The sequence below is a fragment of the Cornus florida genome, unplaced genomic scaffold (genome assembly GCF_030987335.1).
Source record: "Cornus florida cultivar Cherokee Brave unplaced genomic scaffold, ASM3098733v1 CherokeeBrave_3.0.0_Hap2_Chr04, whole genome shotgun sequence".
NCBI classification, from domain to species: domain Eukaryota; kingdom Viridiplantae; phylum Streptophyta; class Magnoliopsida; order Cornales; family Cornaceae; genus Cornus; species Cornus florida.
This window is the reverse complement of record NW_026775574.1, coordinates 57259667-57268008: the sequence shown is the minus strand read 5'-3', so window position 1 is coordinate 57268008 and position 8342 is coordinate 57259667.

The window sequence follows — 8342 nt, the reverse complement described above, 5'->3', positions numbered from 1 at the left end:
TCACTGTACGCTTCAAAATGAAAGAGCTTGCTCCAGAAAAATAGAGCAGGCTCCAAATCAGCATAGAGCTGGCTCTACCACCACCTTGGAGCCGGCTCTGAACTGGTGGGAGCCGGATCTTGGCATTCCAGAGCTAGCTCTCTCTCCCCCTGTGAGCTACCCCTCCGTTTCAGCTTCGTTTTGACCTCTGTTCCAACTCCGGCCAGTTGCAACATTTATGTTTGGTTTTAAAACTAAGTTAGGAGTCTTATTAAAGCCTAAAATCATCCCGAAGATTTGTTTACAACAATTTGAAATCAAATTACAGAGATTAAACAAAGCCATTAAACCAGTATGCTTAAAGAACAACTCTGAAACTAAACTAAGAAGTTTCAGTCCAATTCCAACCCCTCTATTCCTCTTCACCATTGAACCTAAGGATCTTATCTCATCCCAGTAATGTCCCCATGGTTTTGTTTGCAGTAGTTGAAATCAATTACTAATTCTAAAGTTACAACAGAGATTACATGCTTACAGAAAAATAACTAGACATGTAGAAATTGTAACAGTTTTGATTTCAACACAAACAAATTATTAATATAACATATATTAAGCATGTAAATTTCAGTTACTGATTGATTAAACCCTAGAGATTATTTAGGTGCACAGAACACGAGCCAAAGGGAAGGAGAATGTAGAAGAACTTGCCTGATTTCAGTTATGAAAACCCCGGCATCGTTTCTAAGTTTTCGGCAACTATTAACTTCCTTCAAGCCTCCTATGGGTGTGAGTTAAACCACCATAACCCTCCTTTGATCCTCTCTATTCTTGTCCTTGGTAGCTCTTACGACTGCCTCTGTTATCTCAACTCCCTCTCTGTTACGTCCTATTTTCACTGTGTCATGAATAGAGTTCTCCAAAACCCTTAGTGAAACTCATACACGTATATATATATATAGGCCCTTAGAAAACCCTAATTGAACTAGAGCTAAGGTAGAAATCCTAATTAAACTAGAGTTGGCCCATAACTTAAGTCACATACACGTTAGATACTTGTATGACGGCTCCAAGAAAACCCTAACTGAAAACATATTTAAAACCTTAGTTAACGGATTTACATATTTAACCTATTAAATTTAACAATTACCAAATAAGTCAATTTTAAAACAAACAGCTTATCAAGTAGTTCAATGTAACAAAAATAATTAATTAAATGACAAAATTAAATGCAATTAAAACAAATAAGACACAAAATGCAAATAATCTCAAATAAATCAACTAAAGCAATTAAAAGCAAATACTAACCACAAATAAACAATTATCAAACAAAAATATACTCAAATAATTTATTAAAAATAATTGATTGGATTGAAATTCCAATTTTATCATTTTTAAAACTAGGGGTATTACATTCTTCCCCCCTAACAAACAGAATTCTGTCCTCGGAATTCACGAAACCCTGAATTATTTTCATTAAAATTCATTATCGTTCCATTGTGGACGGTGCCTTTGAGTAGGAGCTCCACGGAATTCCAAAACTTCCAAGAACAATTTATGGGTCCGATATAAAGGAAACACAAAAATTATTTAACATATAAGTTGGATTTAGCAACTACTCATTCGTACCTACATTTGTTGATACAGGGTAAAGATCCACATTCCTCCAAATTCCATAGCATAGACTGGCAAAACGTCTACGCATCCATCCTAGTGTTTTAGTAACACTATCCATGAAAAAAAAATTTAATACCTAACAACTGACCTTCCCCAACAACACGCCTTGCTTCCTACACAACCCTCCTGGTGCCATGAAGATGAGAAATGAAGTAAACACTTCCAACTTCCCACAATACCCTAGGATATCTATCCCAAGTATCTCCTCTATTATCAAATATACATTCTCGATCCAACCCCCCCCCCCCCCCCCCGGTTGAGAGATATGAAGCACATCTATTACCTCCGTTGTCAGTAAAATGTAGAACTAATGCAAAGTCTAAAAGTGAACATTACGAGAATTACATTTAGTAGCAAACTTGCTCAACCCACCACACTTAATCCGTATGGAATTAAACTTCCAATAGATACTGACAAGTTCGACCAACTATCCACTCCTGATTAGTTCTACTCCCATTTTAATTTAGGCAGTGGCAAAAATCTCCAATGATCTCCGGTTATCTTTTTAACTGGTGCTACTCATTTAGACAGTTATATACATCTCTCTTTCCAAACTTGTTCACTGGAACGGACATTTGATGTCTCGATGTTCCGTATAATCGTTCGAGTGCATCAAGAAAATTGCTACAAATTTTATATCTTAGTCACTCCAACAATATTCACAGATGCGACAAATCCTCCGCTAATACCTTATAGTCGGTCTGAGTAAGGTAACACTACCTCTAGGGTCAGCTCCGATATTTGAATTTGACCCCCTTAATTTCCTTGGTAAAAACAAGTGTCATTAGTGTATAAACTAAGACCCCAACTCTTAATGTAACAATTAACCGAAAACTCCTATCGGTTGTTGCGAGCATCTTCATCCATGTTCCCTTCCACAGAACTTAATGCAAAGTGCAAAACACCACATTGATGCATCTAAGTCGTCTTGTAATCCCCTCTATTCATATGAACTGATAGTTCACTAGTTTGAAATAAACAAGGTCTGAGTTGATTTAATTTAGAAATCAACCCTCAACTAAATCTATAATGATGCTCCATCATTTCCACCTCAATACAGAAAAATGACTACAAATATTTAGTGATCTCTGATGAGCCATCTCGACCATCTAATTTTATTAAACTGGAAGAAAAACCATTTTGTCTCCTATCTTTGACAGGTGAATTGTCCTACCATCCTATCTTTGATATACCCTACCTTTGTAATATAAGTAGTGTCAATTTGACTCCTTGTCCTGCTTCAAAAGCTTATGAAACTTTTCCCCATCCTCCATATAGTCATCAATGTCAAAACAACAACTAATTGTTGCAAATTAGGACCCTAAAAACAATTTTCACATTTTATATAATGTAGAAACTTTGGTTCCTCCTCTAAGTACATACCAGTAACTACTCCAAATGACACCCTCGAAAAATCATGTCTAGATTTCGAATAGACTGATAAAACTTTAATCAGTGCATTACCTTTTTTTCTTTTTTTTTTTTTTTTCTTTTTTTTTTTTTTTTTTTTTGCATCATTCTAACAAGTACCTACTAGCCTGAAATCCTCCGTCCGAACCATAGTGACATTACAGTGATCTTTACCTACTACAACCTCATGAATCCTCCGAAACATTCACAACCACCATTCTTATGGCGTTGTAAAAACGAATCCCTGCCTAGCGTAAAGTATATCCAACTACTTATTGTAGATTATTTGACTCTTATTGGTAGTTAAACTATCCTATCCCAAGTAATGTATCCTATTGACGCACATCCAAGTCCAATAGATTGACTAGGAGTTTGTGTTTCTATCTAAACATATGACCATTTATTTACAAATCCTAGCATACATAGCGCTATTATCAATGTCATCAAAATAATAGTTGGTTGATCACATACTTGTATCCCCAACCACTCCACACTCCCAATCCGGACAATTTAACAAAAATGAAACACGTAACAACAAAATGAAACACATAATATCAAAATGCAACACAAAATAACAAAATCAAACACATAAATACACACAATGCAACAAAACAACCAAAATTTAATTCATAATTAAAACATCCTTCATTCCAGAGAAGAAAACCTCCTTTGAACTCAAGTTCACAAATTATGTCACAAAAGTTCATTCCATAGTTCCATTGGTAATCATCTAACCTTGAAACCTGTCTGTAACCATGGCTTAAAAGCAACATTCTTTTGCCTAAGCAAATACCAAAGCCTTACCCCTTATCCTCCTTATACGCAAAATGCAAACCGTCTATCGTGGCTTTACAACATACCGTAGAACGTCACAACCTAATCCCCATTGGCTCCAGAATGTGATATAAAATCATGTCTTTGTTCTGATAAGAACCCTATCCGATTCCCAACCGCCTAAAGAGTACTTTTCAATTGACTCTCTGAAAGACGACACAAAAATTCATCCACATGTAGATTGATCTACACCAATTCCACTAGTATCATTCACCATACTGTTGGTGATCGAGATCACCCCCGTGCGATCCTTCATCTTCAAGCTTTAATATCCCCTTTCTTAGAGACACTGAAATTTCCTCCCTTAGGATCCTCTTTAGAATCCTACTCTTCGCTTGTCTCCGTTTTGAAAACAACTGAAGTTGTGTTGGTCCCGATAAGCGGTGACCTAACACCTACACTTTAATCCCTCCTTGGTGTATACTTTCTAAGTAATATCCACCTTGGAACTAAACCTTCGATCCCAAGTTCTGCTTCTGGCAAAGAACTCCACAACATACCCCGTTAGGTCCATATCACTTTCGTCATGAACCCTATCCTCTTCCTAGTGTCAGCCACTCTGTATCTACAGAATTCAATTGACATCAACTCCTCCTAACAAACCATAAATAGAGTACAACGAACCCTAATAAGGCTCTAAGTTTTAAGAGACGCAGCGCGGAAGTCCTATAACGAAAACACTCCTAAGGACACTAGAACCTAGAGTGCTCTGATACCAACTGTGATACCCCCGGATTTTCGGATGCGGGTTGGCCAGGCCCACGCCTGATTACCCGAGGATATCAAACCAATTAGCAATAATCGAACACAGAATATAATTAAAACAAATGAAATAAATTGAATTTGCTAAAAAGAAACTAGAATGATAATCCAAAAAAACCTTAGAATAAAATTTTATTAACAGATAAACTATTCTGTTACAACTGATCCTCCACGAATACAAATCATTCTCCAAATTATACAACTCGGGAATCCATCTAGTGGACCCCTAAAATATCCCACTGTACTCAGCTGACTGGAAAACCAAAGCCTAAAACATGAAACAAAGTCTTACAGCATCGGTGGACTGAATGACTGTATCTGCTCAGCATGATCCAGCTCTAAGACTGGAACTAACGAACACCTATAAAAATAAGAGTGGGTCAGGCCCATATGCATTTTTCTCTAACTACAATCCAAACAGTGACCCGATACGCAGATACACCCTAGATATCTCAACAATAGCTGTCTAGTCTGTAATAGATAAGTATATAACCACACTACAGGACTCTCACTAGACTATGCTGAGGGTCTCAACCTGAATAGAAGGCAATATGCAATACGCACCTGAGTGGGCATGACTACCTAAGCCTAACAGGGTATACCTCAACCAACATAGCTAGCTACGCATCCTACTGCATATATGCTCCCTAACCGTCGACTATGAGACTCAAGCTCATGTCACGGTACCATAACAATATAAATAAAATCCGTTCACATTCATCCATAAGAAATCCAGTAAGTCGTTCGGCGTATTCAACCGCACCGACTCATATAAATAAGGAGGATTTTATTTAACAACCCGTACCTTTATTCCAAAATAGGTAGGACTGAGTATTTTGAATCAGTTTGTCCCCAGTATGTCACCGTCCCATACCGGTGCATACAATCCACAAAATCCATATAATTGATTGAACAAGTAAAACTGTTCACCAAATAAAATCCATAAGGTAAGAATTAGTGTTTTGAGCAAAACCATACCTAGTATGTCACCGTCCCATACCGGTGCATACAATCCTCCATATCCATGTAAATTACAACATATAAATAATAAGCAAGTAATTTACAATCCAAAACCAAATATCCAAATAATTGCAGAATAGTTTATGCAATGCTACAACAATTATAGTTCAAAACCATAATCCAATTAATTGTAGAATAATATATAAGATTCCACAATGGACATCCAAACCATGTAAATTACAACATACAATTAACAGTTTAGCAATTTACAATCCAAAACCATCCCAAATAATTGTAGAAGACAATTTATAGTTTCAGTAATTTAAATCCAAGTGTTAAACCATGTGTTTGCAGGAAACGGTTTAAAGGTTCAACAATTAGCATCCGAAGCATGCGTAGATCACATCTAATGTATCAATGACTCTATCATGCATTAAAATTAGTTTTTTAATCATATTATAGTCCAATAAAATTGCTAAATTAATTTAGCAAGTTAATTCTCTCCATCCGATAACAGCGTGTTAAGTTATATACTAGTATACTGTTTAATCTTTTAGCACAGAGCCACAATATGCTATAAGTCTAATTTTGTTAATTAAAAGACTCCATTATACATCCAAACTTTAATTTAGAAACATATTGTAGCACCTTAAATTGTCAAATTGAAATTAGGCAACTTAACTCCCTTTTAGTAGTTAACCACGCGCAAGTTGTTAATTAGCGCACTGTTAATTCCATTTATACAAAGAGGGTATTTTATGCAATCTAAGACCTTGATTACATGTTAAATTAATTATTGAAAAGCCCCCTAAAGTTTTAAAACCGTTCAAGAACCCCAAGTGCCCAAACAGTAGCCAAAAAGTCACTATACGCTTCAAAATGAAAGAGCCTGCTCCAGAAAAATAGATTAGGCTCCAAATCAGCATAGAGCTGGCTCTACCACCACCTTGGAGCCGGCTCTAAACTGGTGGGAGCCGGATCTTGGCATTCCAGAGCCGGCTCTCTCTCCCCCTGCGAGCTACCCCTCCGTTTCAGCTTCGTTCTGACCTCTGTTCCAACTCCGGCCAGTTGCAACCTTTATGTTTGGTTTTAAAACTAAGTTAAGAGTCTTATTAAAGCCTAAAATCATCCCGAAGATTTGTTTACAACAATTTGAAATCAAATTACAGAGATTAAACAAAGCCATTAAACCAGTATGCTTAAAGAACAACTCTGAAACTAAACTAAGAAGTTTCAGTCCAATTCCAACCCCTCTGTTCCTCTTCACCATTGAACCTAAGGATCTTATCTCATCCCAGTAATGTCCCCATGGTTTTGTTTGCAATAGTTGAAATCAATTACTAATTCTAAAGTTACAACAGAGATTACATGCTTACAGAAAAATAACTAGAACGAGACATGTAGAAATTGTAACAGTTTTGATTTCAACACAAACAGATTATTAATATAACATATATTAAGCATGTAAATTTCAGTTACTGATTGATTAAACCCTAGAGATTATTTAGGTGCGCAGAACACGAGCCAAAGGGAAGGAGAAAGTAGAAGAACTTGCCTGATTTTAGTTATGAAAACCCCGGCATCGTTTCTAAGTTTCTGGCAACTATTAACTTCCTTCAAGCCTCCTATGGGTGTGATTTAAACCACCATAACCCTCCTTTGATCCTCTCTATTCTTGTCCTTGGTAGCTCTTACGACTGCCTCTGTTCTCTTAACTCCCTCTCTGTTACGTCCTATTTTCACTGTGTCGTGAATAGGGTTCTCCAAAACCCTTAGTGAAACTCGTACATGTATATATATATAGGCCCTTAGAAAACCCTAATTGAACTAGAGCTAAGGCAGAAATCCTAATTAAACTAGAGTCGGCCCATAACTTAAGTCACATACACGTTAGATACTTGTATGACGGCTCCAAGAAAACCCTAACTGAAAACATATTTAAAACCTTAGTTAACGGATTTACATATTTAACCTATTAAATTTAACAATTACCAAATAAGTCAATTTTAAAACAAACAGCTTATCAAGTAGTTCAATGTAACAAAAATAATTAATTAAATGACAAAATTAAATGCAATTAAAACAAATAAGACACAAAATGCAAATAATCTCAAATAAATCAACTAAAGCAATTAAAAGCAAATAATAAACACAAATAAACAATTATCAAACAAAAATATACTCAAATAATTTATTAAAAATAATTGATTGGATTGAAATTTCAATTTTATCCTTTTTAAAATTAGGAGTATTACAATTTCCATCATAAGCTACAAGTACTAAATAAGCTACAATTTAGTAACAAGCTCTTAAGGTAAGCAATTGTAATATTCTAACAAGTTATATACCTACACAAGATATATTTAAATGAGCTATTTAAGACAATGATATCACCTATCATGCTAAGTCAAATTACTATCTTTAGAGGCTACAAGTACTAATTCTACAACAAGTTAGTAGCATACTCACAAGGTGATTAAACGGACTACATTTCAAGGAATTATCAACCTATTACATCTAATATCAAGTTAAGTGACTAACACACTTAAAACAAAATTAATTAAGCGAATTAATTAATTTTTCTCTAGATTTTCAAACATATCCAAATATCCTCAATTTAACATATGTTAAAGAACTCACCAAGGCCTACTTTAATATCACATTATAAGTTGATTTAATGCTTGATACAACTATGTGAATTAATCTTTTACAAAAGATAAATA